At 45.3% G+C, this 14,759-nt stretch overlaps 1 long non-coding RNA gene across 3 annotated transcripts in view; it reads right to left on the bottom strand.

Annotated features, from left to right (window-relative positions):
* LOC308061304 overlaps positions 1-14,759 on the bottom strand; it is a 74,552-nt gene that overhangs the window by 28,364 nt on the left and 31,429 nt on the right. For all 3 annotated transcript variants that reach the window (XR_013927163.1, XR_013927164.1, XR_013927165.1), the window contains one exon: positions 1-14,759. This exon is cut by the window's left edge and continues 28,364 nt beyond it; it is cut by the window's right edge. This is a non-coding gene — a long non-coding RNA (uncharacterized lncRNA).

Raw genomic sequence — 14,759 nt, 5'->3', positions numbered from 1 at the left:
AAGAAAGCGTAAGACCTGACTTCTCAGAACTGAGCCATTTCACACCATCTGAAATAGGTGATCCCCCATCACTGGGGACTTCTGGAAACTTGGGAGTTCATGGCTGTGACTCTCAAGTCAGCTAAGGTAGCTTAGTATCTCCTTTTCCACTGAGCAAAGTGCTGACCCCCCACTAGCTGCCTTTAAAACCTCATCCTGTGTTTATTACTGCTATATATGGAGTCTAGCCCCCCAGTTTAAGTGTAATACATTGAGCTTATCCTCATTTTTCAGCACTGCCAGAACTGAACACAATTACAAAGCCTCTTAGAGGTGATTTGACTATGCAGACACTCTGCAGCCTGCTGAATTTTCAGCCACATTTAGCACTTGTTGAAGAACAGAAATCCTTCTAGGCTGATATTGGAGCCATCTGGTGATGTCTTTTTCAGTCCAGTAAACACTTCTGGGTTCAGTTTCGAGGATGTCAGTATATAACAGCTTATTTAAGAGCCAAAATGGATGAACATAGACTGGGTGACTATGAAAAACACATACACATTGGGAATGCTGTATAAGTGGAGAGAAGCAATTGTGAAGCAATGATTATTCCTAACACTAATCCCTAACGGTAGACAGGAGAAACCTGAATAGTTTCTCTTCAAGCATGGGTTAGGGGGTTTAATGGAATTTCAGTGTCATCTCTAAAAATGACAGCAAGCCTCCTATTTTGTGGAATGACTTGAATGTAAAAGTGTATCTGCATCAAGTGGTATCCTGCTGTACTGCCTGGAGCAGAATAACACATTGATCCAGCAGGCTGTGGAGAGAGGTGCAGCATTTAAAGGATGCACGATGTCTGATTAGGCTGCCTTGCTCCACCAGAGGTGTTCTTTACCACCACGCAAAGCCCCTGGCTCAGCACCAGGTCTGGCGGAAGCAGGTCACCCAACACACCTTCTTCTTCCCACAACCCAGCTGTTCTTTAGACCTTTCCCATCCATGGCAGGACCAGCCTAACTCCATGGGACCGGCAACCTCTCATGAGCTCGTACCTGTGGCTGCCTTTGGTGTTGGCAACTCCTGAACTTTCTGTTTCAGGTCAACCTCATTTATGTGAACAATAGGATTCTCTGTGAACAGCGATTTAGAAATAACCCTCTTCTGCCAGTGTTTCTAAACAAGAGAAAGGTCTTTCTGTTATTGGTTTTTCTCTTAATTGAAATGCCTCTCTGTAACTTGTATTGACACCGTGTGTAACTGACAGTTACAGCAGCCTGTTGACTAATCGATATGATACATTCTCACATATCCAGCTGCTCACATCCCTCCCTGTCCCTCCAGGTCAGTTTTTCAGGCAGCAGATGTGTCTCTGTCACCCCTGACTTTTGCACACTGATTTGGCATGCTTGTTTTCTGCTTCAATGACTGCAGCAGTGCAAGACCATGCTGAGGGCAAGGAGAGCACTGCAGCCCCTTTTCCTTCAGATTCCTCCCTAAAAATTGCCCTTTCCCCACATTATCTCCATGATGTGAAGCAACAGGAAAAACTTCCAGAAAACTTTAAAGCAGCATCAGCCAGATATTCTCCTGGTCCCTTCACTGCCAGACATTGGAGGCTCTCCCTCCTCCCTGTCTAGCAAACCACTGTGTTGTGCTGTGACTAAGCCACATGCTGGTACTTGTTGCTATCAGGAGCTTCCCCTGGTGCCCTTCCATTTCTCTTTTATCGACAGTGGCCCTTGTGCTGTCAAGCGTTAATTAGATTGCAAGTTCCCCAGGTCTGCAGCCCTGTCTGTCAGTTTGTGCTGTGAGGCATTTACATACTTTCAGGTGATGTCAAACCATAACTGATACTTCTAAAATTAACTGCTAGAGGACAAGGTTTTGAGATGGTTCTCCAACATTTTATACAATGAGCCATATTTTATGGCAGAAATTAATTCCCACAGTCATTCATGACTATATGTTTCTTCCCCTTACAGCCCTTTGCATCTTCTCTGGTGTCCACTGCTGTTCTCTGCATGTCATGGTGGTATTAGGCTGAGAATGAGATTTTGTCATATTTTTGATCCTAATTACTGTTGTTGGAAAGGGTGGTCAGGCTTACTAGGCTGCACATTTCCACTATGTCCATTGTGTTAATCCCGGTGCATATTGGTGCTGGGAACAACACCAGCAAAAAACCTTCTGTGGCATAAAAACTGGAGGAGTCTGTGCTGGTTTAGCTCCCTGGACTGGTACAATGTGGGTCAGAGACATAGTGGTTGTGGTGAAATAGAAGTTACAGGATGCATGCCATGGTCAGGCACAGCATCAGGGAGGTGGACATCCTTCTTGGCAGTATCTAAAGGTAGGTTGGCTCCACTGTGTAATAAAATCACAGTTACTTAGGCCCCTACAGAGCTGCGTATCGTCTAACAGCTGCCCGTCAGTACCAGTGTGAGAAGCGATGTGTTGAAATTTGTTCAACAAATGCAATCTTGTTTCTTCTTCAGGAGCTCATGTATATCAGACAGGATTTAGACTACCTCTTCTTAAGGGAATGAGGTAAGCAGCCCAGTAAAGTGAATCCTGAGGTCTGCCAGCCTACAGATCCCATCTTCCCTCACAGTGGGTGATCTCAGGAACCTTCTGAACAAAACCAGAGGCTTCTTGATTTGGTAATCTGAGAGCATCTCAGGGCTGCTGGGAGAGAGGCAGGAGGCACAGCAAGCTAGCATGCCATGCTTTCCTTGGTGTAGGCAAATGGAAGCTCTTCTCCATGATGGGACAGTGTGGTTCACATTCAAAGTACTGGGAAGCCATAATGTAGACCCCTGAGGTCATCTATACAAGGAAACACCAAGATACACAACTTTACACATCTCACCCAGCATGTACGTGCCTTCAGGTGTCACACTTGTGCTCACCTGAATTACTCAGTCTGACGAAGGTTTTCTTCCTGCACATCTGTGTTCCTGCCAGCAGCACCCTGTAACATGAGTCACTCTGCAGTGTGACGGCTGGTTTCTACCAGTGTCTGCTAAAATGTTTCACCTCTTCAAACTTCCCAGAGAGGTCAGCTTTGTGCTGTGAGCCCAGTGCAATATATGGGAATGGGGTTTGTGAAAAAGTATCAAAGCAATACATTCCTTGGGGTAGGTCAGGGCTCCAGAAAGCTCTCTACAGTCAATGCAAGTCTCAAAAGTGCTGGTGTTTCACTTGATTTAAAATTTGTTAGAACTAGAAAGGGATGAAATGTACTCCTCATGAGAGGGAAGCGTGCTTGTTTACCTTTTGGTGGTTTATTTTTGAGGAAACGACCACAAGGCCCTTCTTGAGCTGTTTAGCAGCTGCGCTTTTCGCATCATTTATTTTGCTTTCAGTATTTTCCAAAATTTAAAGAGGAAGTCGTAACCCCACCACCCCAAGAGTGGTGTGAGACTGGTTAGATGATTTAGTCCTCTGCTTTCCCAGGCAATCAGTGCAGATAAATTGATTGATGAATTGGCACCCTCAAAACAAAAAAATCATCCTGATCATTGAAATAATTAACGTTGGCTTATTTGATGAAGCCAGATTGTTGCCTGCATGAACTTCCCTCTTAAAAGGGAGGGGTGGGAGCTGGTTGTCTGGGAGCTATAAACGTGTTCCTGATTCACCACATGCTAAATAACTGCTTTTCCTTGGGGACTGACTGCAACTGGTGGCTGGCAGCAACTAACTTGTCTGGTGCTTCCTCCCCTCATTTGGCAGGATTCCCACCCCCAGGTTTTTAGGGGATGTGGTGAGAAAGGGGCATTTCTTGCCCCTTGGAGATGTGACCAAAGGGAGGTGTGTGCCCATCTTGCAGTTCTGACAATGTGGAGAGGACTGAGCACTGACTGGTGGGGAGCATTGCCACAAAGGCTGAGGTACTTCATGATTTCTTTGCTTCCATCTTTAAGAGAAAGACCAGTTACCTTCAGGGTACTCACCCCCCTGAGCTGGAAGACAGTGAGGAGGATGAGCAGAACAAAGTCCTCATAGTCCAGGAGGAAATGGTTAGTGACCTGCTCCACTTAGACATGCACAAGTCTATGGGGCCAGGTGGGATCCACCCGAGGGCACTGAGAGAGCTGGCAGAAGAGCTCGCCAAGCCACTGTCCATTATTTATCAACAGTGCTGGCTAACTGGGGAAATCCCAGAAAACTGAAGGTTATCCAATGTGACAGCCATCTACAAGAAGGGCAGGAAGGATGATGTGGGAAGCTATAGGCCTGTCAACCTCCCCTCGGTGCCAGGGAAGGTTATGGAGCAGATCATCGTGGGTGCCATCACACGGCATATGCAGGACAACCAGGGGATCAGGCCCAGCCATCATGGGTTTATGAAAGGCAGGTCCTGCCTTATGAACCTGATCTCCTTCTGTGACAAGATGACCCACCTAGTGGATGAGGGAAAGGCTGTGGATGTTGTCTACCTGGACCTTAGTAAAGCCTTTGACACTGTTTCCCACAGCATTCTCCCAGAGAAGCTGACTGCTCATGGCTTGGATGGGTGTGCTCTGCGCTGGGTAAACAGCTGGCTGGGTGGCTGAGCCCGAAGAGTGGGGGTGAGTAGAGTTAAATACAGTTGGTGGCTGGTCACAAGCGGTGTTCCCCAGAGTGCAGTACTGGGGCCAGTTCTGTTTAATATCTTTATCAATGATTTGGACTGACTTCCTTGGATTAATTGGAACTCTTGCCCAAGCTGGGCAGGAGTGCTGATCTGCTTGAGGGTAGGAAAGCTCTGCAGTGAATCTGGACTGGCTGGACCAATGAGCTGAGGCCAGTTGTGTGAGGTTCAACAAGGAGAAGTGCCAGGTCTTACACTTGGGTCACAACAACCCCACACAATGTTCCAGGCTTGGGGAAGAGTGGCAGGAATGCTGATCGATGGAATGGGACCTGGGGCTGTTGGTTGACAGCCAGCTGAATATGAGCCAACAGTGTGCCCAGGTGGCCAATAGCATCCTGGCTTGTATCAGAAACAGTGTGGCCAGCAGGAAAAGGATTTGTCCCCCTGTAGTTGCCACTGGTGAGGCCACATCTTGAATTCTGTGTTCAGTTTTGGGCCCTTCACTTCAAGAAGGATGTATTGGTGCTGGAGCATGTCCAGAGAAGGGCAACGAGGCTGGTGAAGGCTCTAGAGCACAAGCCTCATGAGGAGTGGCTGAGGGAACTTGGGTTGTTTAGTCTGAAGAGGAGGATACTCAGGGGGGATATTATTGCTCTCTACAGCTACCTGAAAGGAGGCTGTAGGCAGGCAAGTCTCTTCTCCAGGTAACAAGTGACAGGACAGGAGGAAATGGCCTCAAGTTGTGCCAGGGGAGGTTTAGATTGGATACTAGGAAACATTTCTTCACTGAAAGGGTTGTCAAGCATTGGAACAGGCTGCCCAGGGAGGTGATGGAATCACCGTCTGTGGACGGACAGGGTTTAGTGATGGACATGGCAGCCCTGGGTTAATGGTTGGACCTGATGATCTCAAAGGTCTTTTCCAATCTAAACAATTCCATGATTCTATTACTGCCAGCAGGGAATTTTGCTTGTAACATTTTGGGGTAGGTAGAGGAATCCTAGCATGGGGAAATGATGCTGCTGTCTGAGTGTCATGCATTCACTTGTATACTTGACCAAAACCAATAAACAGTAAGAGGAAATTCTGGAAAAAAAATCCTAACTCTTGCTTTTCCGGCATTTGAATGTTGCAGTCTGGAAAATACAGATCCAGTGAAAGTGCCTTTGCCCCAACCTTTCAGATTAACATGAGGCCTCAGCTCTTCCAGCAGCATAAGAAACTAAGTGCAGATTGGTATTGTACTGCTGCTTTGTAAAAACTATCAAAAAAAATGGAATTAGTGGACACATGGGTAAATGTGATGTACTGTGTAAGAGTCAGCATGGCTTTTAAAAAGGGAAGTCCTGCCATATAGTCCCACTTGAGTTCTCTGAAGGTGTCAACTAGTCTTTGGATAAAGGATATCCTGTTGATATAACCAGTATTTCCTGAAAGCTGCAGACAGCATCTCTCACTAGAGGTTTTTATGGAAAGTCAAGATGTAAATGGGAAGATCCCTGCATAAATAAAAAAGCAATGAATCAAAAACCTAAAAAACAGAGTGGGAGCTCATGGTCAGGTCTTGTGGTAGAGGTTGATCAGCAGTGTTTCCCCTGGAGATATATGCTATTTGCTCAGCAAAATCATATATGAGCTGGGAAGGAGTAAACAGTGAAATGACAAGGTTTAGTCCTGACACAAATCTACTATGGTTATTAAAGATAAGGATAGACTGTGAAGAACTGCAGAATCTCAGTGGCTGGACAGTGAAATGATGCACAAGGGAGAAAGCAGCTCTCAGCTCATATGTAGCCCTGAACTGGCTGTTACTGGCCAGGAGTGAAAACTTGGGGCTGTAATAGATAGTTCCATGAAAAAGTTGGCTAAGCATTTAGAAACAGTCCATAAAGCAAACCAAATGTTAGGAATCGCCAGCTAAGGGATGGAGAACAAAACAGGGAATGTTGTTATGCAATTATATAAATCTATGGCTATTCTAGCTTGAAGCCCATAGGCAGCTCTGGTCCTCTCACTTAAAAAGGAAACAATAAAGCTAAAAAGATTCAGATGAGAATAACAAGGATGATAGGAGTACAGAACTAGTTGATACAAGGAAGAACTAAATAGGTTACCTCTTCAATCTAAGAGATGACCAGGATAAATTTTTAACATCATGAACATCATAGAGAAGTGGAAAAGATTGATTTTTCATTGCATTTTCCAATAAAAGAATAAGGAAGCAGCAATTTTAAGTGGAGAGGACAAGCTCAGAGCAAACGGAAGGAAGTGACTCCTCGTGTCTGTAGTTAAACTTTGGAACTTCCTGCCACAGTGTGTTGTGGGAACGAAAAGCTGATGTGGCTTCAAAAGTATCCCTTCTAGCAGCCTCTTCAAGGAAAAGAAACAGATTGAGAGTTATTAATATATGAAGCTCACCTTTTCAGGAAGTCCCTGAACTGCAAATGATTGCAGACTGGGAGTCTGCTTTGTCCAATTCTTACCCTCTTCCTGAAGAATCTACTTTGGCTGATGTAAGAGGATTCTTAGAGACAACAGAGATTGGCCCTCAGGCTGCACTAAATCAGGGAATAAGCTCATGCACTGACCATCAGCACCTTCACAGTGGTTACAGTATTGTACATTTATCTCAGCATTGCTGTGCATTTAAGACTTTGTGGTTTAACCACATCTAGCAACTAAGCCCCACACTGCCACTCACTCACTCCCCCTGAGCTGGGATGAGGAAGAGAATCAGAAGAACAAAGTGAGAAAACTTGTGGGTTGAGATAAAGACAGTTTACTAGGTAAAGCAGAAGCTGCATGTGTAAGCAAAACAAAACAAGGAATTCATTCACCACTTCCCATCAGCAAGCAGGTGTTCTAGTAAAGCAGGGCTCCATCAAATGTATGTACTCTGAATGTACACGCCCTTCCTTCTTCTCCCCCCAGTTTTATATGCTGAGCATGATGTCATATGGTCTAGAATATCCCTTGGGTCAGCTGGGGTCAGCTGTCCCAGCTGTGTCCCCTCCCAACTCCTCGCGCACTCCCAGCCTCCTTGCTGGCGGAGTGGGGTGAGAAGCAGCAAAGCCCTTGGCTCTGTGTCAGTGCTGCTCAGCAATAATGAAAAATTCCCTGTGTTATCCACACTGTTTCCAGCACAAATCCAGAACACAGCCCCATACCGGCTACTGTGAAGAAAATTAACTCTATCCCAGCAAAAACCAGTACAGACCTCAAGAATCTGACCTAGGGAAGCAGACAAAGCAATGATCTTAAACATTCAGGTGCTTTTTTCTTTTTATCTTATTTCCTAGAGCCTGTGCTTGCCTTGCTGTCCTTTAGCTTGCCATCTCCAAATTCCCATTTTTTCTCTTACAGGGACACCTTTTGCGATCATTAGCAGTTTGAGGATTTTGCTACTATCCACTGCACAAAGAAGGTAGAATGACCACAAAACGTGAATTCTTAGTTTATTATTTCAAGTGCTATATTTAACTAAATTACCCCCTCTTTTGGAATTGTTTGTTATTCCTTTGGTGATAGAAAAGCATCCTGTTTGCGTGCACACATTGCAGCTGCAGTTTAGTGAAATCCTCATGGGTTTCTTGAAATAGCTTTATAAATTAAACCTCCCAAACACTGCACTGTACTTTTAATTTATTTGACTAGATCCTAGTATGAACTAAGACTGTTCCTATCACATTCTTGTTGTCCTTCAGAACGTATGATCATAGTGTTTTTTATAGTGTAAGTGCATAAAAATACTCCTGAATTATGCAACTTTACCAAACTATGTGACTCATATCGGGCAAATTCCAGAAGGTACGTTTGCTTCCATAACTTTAACTCAATTATGCTGCACATCCTATGTGAATAATCCATTGTCAACCACAGGAAATGTGGATCTTGTTGGACTACCACAACCTGATTACAGACAATGATCCATAAACTGGTAGTTCTGAGTAATATTAATCACTTCCCTGAACATTTGAGTTCAGTTATATGGCTAGATGATGAGTTCAACGCTAATAAATTTGGAGAATTTGTAAGTGTTAAGCTCTGCTACTATTATGGCAAACAAGTACGTGTTCTAGTAATATTCCTCGCTGTCTATATTCTACAAGTATCTCCCTACCTTAAGAGAGAGACTGGGGGCTAGGATTGCTTCTTGCTTTTCAAAGAGGTGATCTTCACATTGAGGTTTTATTTTGTAAACACAGAACACTGATCTATGTGTAAGCACAGGAAGACCCTGTGTCAGCATAAAGCCCTGGACCTGCGCAAAGATGAAGAGCACAAGCTCTCAGAAAATGCCATTTTAAGGGACCAGTCTTGGACTGTAAACAGAAATTACATTGTGAAACTTCACCAGAAAAGATCTGGGCAAGAACTCTGAAGATTCTTGAAATACTGTAACAGGGGAAGAAGACACAGGCCAATAAAATGCAGAAGGGCTTGATGATGTGGACTGGGCAGTCAACTTTCTCTTTTGCCAGGTGAGAGCAGAGGTTACGTATAAGTTGTACTGCTAGGCCACAGCTTTTGTAGAAATTCTGTGTTGGAGGACATTTGCCACATGACAGGCTCAAATCCTGCAACTCTTTCTGAGTATGTGGGCACTGCCCCTGTTTCTGTCACTCTTTTGAGTCTCCTTGCAGTGCTTGAAGGTGCTGCTTGGGGAACAACAATGGGAAACAGAAAGGCGGAGAAGGGTGTTAGGTTTCTGCCTGGAGTTGCATTGCACTGTATATACAATTAGGGCACTGTATATATGATTAGGGCACCATACCCAGTGGAGATGGGCTTCCCTGTGTTTTCAAATATAAATATCTTAACCTTATGGCTCATCCACCTCCATTTTTCTTTCTCAACCCAGCTGCAGGATTGGGTGTGCGCTCCATGCTCTAGGAAAGTGGGGCATAGTCTGGGTCTGCGGGCCTCCTGGCATTGAAGTTTGCAGGTCAGGGAGAAGTATCACCTTCACTGAGGGGCATTTTGGTGAGTGTGAAACAAGGGAGTTGGGACTCAGTCTGGCAATCTGCAGCTTGGTGACAACTGATGACTGCAGTAAGTACATCCTCAATGCTCACTCATCTTGCTCCTGCCTCATCTTATCCTGCCCCTTGTTTTTCTCAGTGACAGTTGTGTTTAACTTTGTGCTTTTTGTGCAGTTAATACTTGGGGTTTTTTTCCCCATTTTGATGGTTATCACCACTGACACCAGTGGCAAAGCAAAAAACCCCAGTGAGTGCTGACTGATCCGGATTAGGTGGCACCTATAAGTGGCTGACTGAGACAAGGCTCAGACCAAACACATCAGCTTAACAATTCACCCTGCACCCAGCTGTTGCTCTTGCCTCCAACTGAACTTCTAATGAACTGCAAATTGCAAACAAGGTTACCAGCAGCTTATCACTTGCTTAAAGTGCTGCGGATAAAGAAAGGTTGCAAGGAGTTGCTAAAAAATACAGGACGAGGCAGGAAAAGTGTTCCATTAAAACAAATTAAGAGCAAGGAGAGAGTGGTGGTTTCTAGGGTTATACTAAAAAGCTTTGATGAGCAGCAGCTCCCAAATGATGGTATCAATTATCAACTGCTAGCCTGGGCAAACTGGTTGCTGTGTCAGCATCAATGCACAGACAGTTTTTCTGATGTCATCCTAATCCACATTAGAATAGTCATCTCTTCCTTCTCTCCTTTTCCAACCCATTCTTCCCCAGCTCTCACCAGCACAAAGCTTTATTTGCACTCTGTTTTTCTTCCTCATCTGTAACATTTCTCTCTTTTCTGACCCTCCACTCCCATAACCTCTGTGTACTCTGACTCCTTGCAATCATCTTCCTCCTATCCTTCTCTTTTGGTCGTGCTGTCCCTGGAATCTTTCCTCTATCATGGATAAGATCACAGCTATCCAAGATAATTTTCCAACTCTTTGAACCTTTAAGACTGCATCACTTCAAGGGAAATCTGCCATTTGTCAAAAAGGGAGAAGGCAGAAGAGTGAAATTTAAGGGCTATACAGGACGTCAAATCCAATGGTCACATCTGGCTCTATTTCTGGTATCTTTCTCCCTCCAACTTCTCAGAGGTCTTATCCTCTTCAGCTGGCAGTTTTTCTCTTACAGAGGTCTCCCATCTTGTAATAGAAAGAAAAACACTGAACTTTGCCTCTACCTGCTGCCTTTAACCCCATCCCACTTCCTCTTTCTAACTCCTTCCTCTTTTGAATAGTTCCTTCATTTGATACTCTTCTCCCCTTACCTATCCATGCTACTGCTTATCTGTAACTTCCCAGCTTCCCTCCATCACCCTTCTTTTATTTCAATTTCTTTTCTTTATTTCTTTCTCCACAACCTTCCCAGTTGGTTCTCAATTAATTTGTTAATCTGGATGGGAACTGGGTGCCCAGCTGGCTTCTAGGGCCAGACTTTTCAGGGATACCAAGAACAGGATAGCTGCAATATTTATTTTTTTTTTTTGTCTGACTGTTTGCAGAATGGATGTTCAGTTCACTATTTCCTCATATTGATTTCCTCGGCAGCTATTCACAGGGTTTATTCTGTGAATTGATTCAACATTAAGGCTGTGTTATTTCCACCTAGTTGGAGAAGTAATGTGATGCTGTTTCCATTCCCTGCATATTCAAGGGCATGAAAGATCAGCCATGAATATTTGTCTGCAAATGAAAACCTTTTTAGCTATTCATTCTCAATGTGAAATGTACTCACTATCAATGCTTTTACCTGAAAAGAACTTTATAATTTGCAGAGTTATGAACTTAAGACATTAAATATAAACACTAACTTTTCTGCTGTTATACCTAACATTGATTAAAATTGGAAAGAAATATTCAAGGCAGTTATTTTTCATACTGTTCCCTTAACTTTAATTGCTTCTTTCTCTACCTAGACAATAAATCCATAGCAGAGCTGATAGTTTCATGATTTCTAGTCTACAGACACTTCTTCCCATGTATGTAAAAGAATTAATAGAAATGGAGGGAATTCTGTGGCTTTCTTCCCTAAATCTGGTAGATACGGGCTACTGTTTAAACCTGTTTTAATCTTGAGTTGTTTACCTCACACATAATAATCTTAAATACGTTCCTGACATATGGACTGGTTACTAAGGAAACCACTGGGAAGTGCATTTTGGGTTGGATAGCTTGCGAAAACAAAAATCTAAACCAAAGCTTGTATTTAGCCCTAAAGGCTACTTAGCCTGAATGCATCTACCAGAAGCATACCTGCGGAAACCTTGCCCACGGCTAATGTCCAAACTGACTTTGACTCTGGGTTGCCTCAAGCTGGTATGCCACCAGCGTGGCCCAACAGCAAGTGTGGAGGACAGTTAAACTTCTAGCTCTGGTGCTTTCCTCTAACTCTGTTTCCTCCATGGGTCTCTTAGACATTTATATGTTCTCCAGCTTCTTCTAAGTTGAACATCCTATAATCTCTTTAATAGTATCCTCCTGCCGGTGAAACAGAATGTTCTTATTAACCTCATTCTATTAATGTGGAAGTTAAAGGGCTGCTAAGTGACTTGCCCATGGTCATAGATATCATGTACCTCAAAGAACAGGGCAATTAATTAAACGGTGCAGAAAAAAACTTGTGGAGATCCTTAACTGGAAGGCACTTCAGAGAGAACAATAATTATCATAATTAATTATGGTAGTCATTAAGTACTTGTTTCTTTGGAAAAAACCCTAGCACATATCAGTTATGGTTGGGTCCTAGTCATGTTGTTCTGGCATGTGCTCATCAGCTGTCCATCACAGCTATTGAATGCTCTGCAGTGAAGACATTCCCACTCAGTCACTGAGGCTAGCAGCTCTGGTGCCAGCATGATTGGCAGCGGAGCGCTCCAGCACAGTGCACAGGCAGGTTTCCTGAACCAGGAGATCTTCAGGGGAGTTGATGGACCTGCCAGGAGCCTGCAGCTCTGGCTGAGGAGACCTGGATTGGGTCAGAAGCAATGGTGGGAGATTTAAATGCAGTGTAATGGAAATGAGCACTCAGTGGCCAGGGGATCAATTTGTGCCAGCACAATCCACACCTGTAGAAGAATCCCCTGGGGAGTGCTAGAAACAGGGACAGGGAAATGGCATGGTGCAACATGGCACGGTGTTGTAACTCTGCTGGCTAGACCAGGGAGCAGTGGGATCCACCCAGCAGAAGGCCTTGTCCTCTCTATGCTCTGCACCCACCGTGACTGACGCAGCTGCCCAGACAGAGCTCGGGTGGGAACGGGCAGCCACCCCGGTGCCCCGCTGCAGGCTGTGCCCGGCTCTTACGGCAGTACCAGCCAGCAGCGGTGAGCGCTCCCGTGGGAGATGTGCCCAGCTGGAGGAACTCCTCCACTCAGTGGCAGCGCACTGGGAGGAGGGGAGTAGGCTGAGGAGGATCAGGGAGTGCAAGAGGGAACCAGACGACTGGAACCGTGCCTGGCCTCCCTTGGACAGGCCTGTCAGGCAGCCAGGAGGCATGAGACAGAGGATTCCCTGTCCTCTCTCCACCGGGCAGAATGTGGTAACTCCAGGGAGAGAGGGCCATGGCGACAAGTTCCTGCCCGGCAGGGCAGGCACATCTCCTCCATGACTACCCTACCTCCCCAGGTGCCTTTGCATCATAGGTACAAGGCTCCACCAGTGGAACTGAACAATGACGAGGACAACAGTTCATCTAGGTTGGAGGTGTTGCCAAGGTTAAGTCGGCCTATGCCCTGTGTGAAAACCACTTCCACAAAGAAAAGAAGTCGGGTCATTGTCATTGAAGACTCTCTTCTGAGGGACACAGAAGGCCCAACATGCTGACTGGACCCACTTCTCTCAGGGCAGCCTGCTGCCTCCCTGGAGCCCAGGTTAAAGGTGTGAAGAGGAAACTTCCTACCCTGGTACAGCCCTCATTGTTATCCGTTAGTGGCTTTTTATGTGGGCAGCGATGAAGCTGCCATAAATCCAAGGGTGATCAAGAGAGGCTTCAGGCCTTAGGATGCCTGGTTGAGGGATCAGGAGCACAGCAGTGCTCTCCTTTATCCTTCCAGCTGCAGGGAACGATGAGGGAAGCAACAGGCAGATTCAGCAGATCAATACCTGGCTCCGTGACTGGTGTCACCGGCAGAATTGTGGGTGTTTTCGTCATGGGCTGATCTACATGACATGATGCCTGCTGGCAACAGGCGGGGTATGCCTGTCTCAGAGGGGGAAAAGGCTCTGCACAGAGTTAGCAGGGCTCACTGCAAGAGCTTTAAACTACACTTAAAGCGGGAAAGAGATAAAACCAGGCTTGCTAGAGATAAGTCTGGGGGTGGCATGACAGTGTTTGAGGGATGGTGTGCTAGCAAGGTCCTTCAGTCCGCTCCATGATGTGCCGAGTACATTGGAGCACATTTGAAATGTCCCTGTACTGATGAACACAGCACCTTAGCCATCTCAGTGTGGGTAGGGGATGGAGCTGCATATGGTAGCCAAGACATAAGGGTTGTTGATGTGTTAGAAATCATGGAAGTGCCTGAAAGCAATCACACAGGAATTAGGGCTTCTTCCCCAGTAAAAGATCAATAGCCGAACAGAAGTGCCTCTACACTAATGCACACAGCATGGGCAATAAACAGGAGGAGCTGGAGAAGCCATTGCGCAGCTGGAAAACTATGATGTAATTACAATCACAGAAATGTGGTGGGATGACTCATACGACTGGAGTGCTGCAATGGATGGCTATAAGCCCTTTGAAAGGGGTAGACAGGCAAATGAGGACAGGAAGTGGGGTAACTATGTTTGGGAGTGTTTTGACAGTCTAGAGCTTTATGATGGTGATGAAAGAGTTGAGCGTTTACAGGTAAGAATCTGGGGAAAGGCTAACAAGGCAGATATCATGGTGGGAGTCTGTTACAGACCACCCAGCCTGGATAAAGAGGCAGATGAAGTATTTATAAGCAGCTGGGAGAAGTCTTGTGATTGCTAGCCCTTGTTCTCATGGGGGACTTCACCTTACCAGATGTCTGCTTGAAATACAGTACAGCAGAGAGGAAACAGTCTAGGAGGTTCCTGGAGTGTGTGGAAGAGAAATCCTGACACAGCTGGTCAGTGAGCCAACTAGGGAAGGCGTCCTGCTGGACCTGTTGTTTGTGAACAGAGAAGGACTGAGTGAAGTGATGGTTGGAGACCATCTTGGGCATAGTGATGATGCAACGATAGAGTTTTTAATTCTCA

This window comes from Falco punctatus (genome assembly GCF_963210335.1).
Source record: "Falco punctatus genome assembly, chromosome: 3".
Lineage (NCBI taxonomy): Eukaryota > Metazoa > Chordata > Aves > Falconiformes > Falconidae > Falco > Falco punctatus.
The sequence above is the reverse complement of the archived record's forward strand: the minus strand, read 5'-3'. Positions and strand labels throughout refer to the sequence as shown.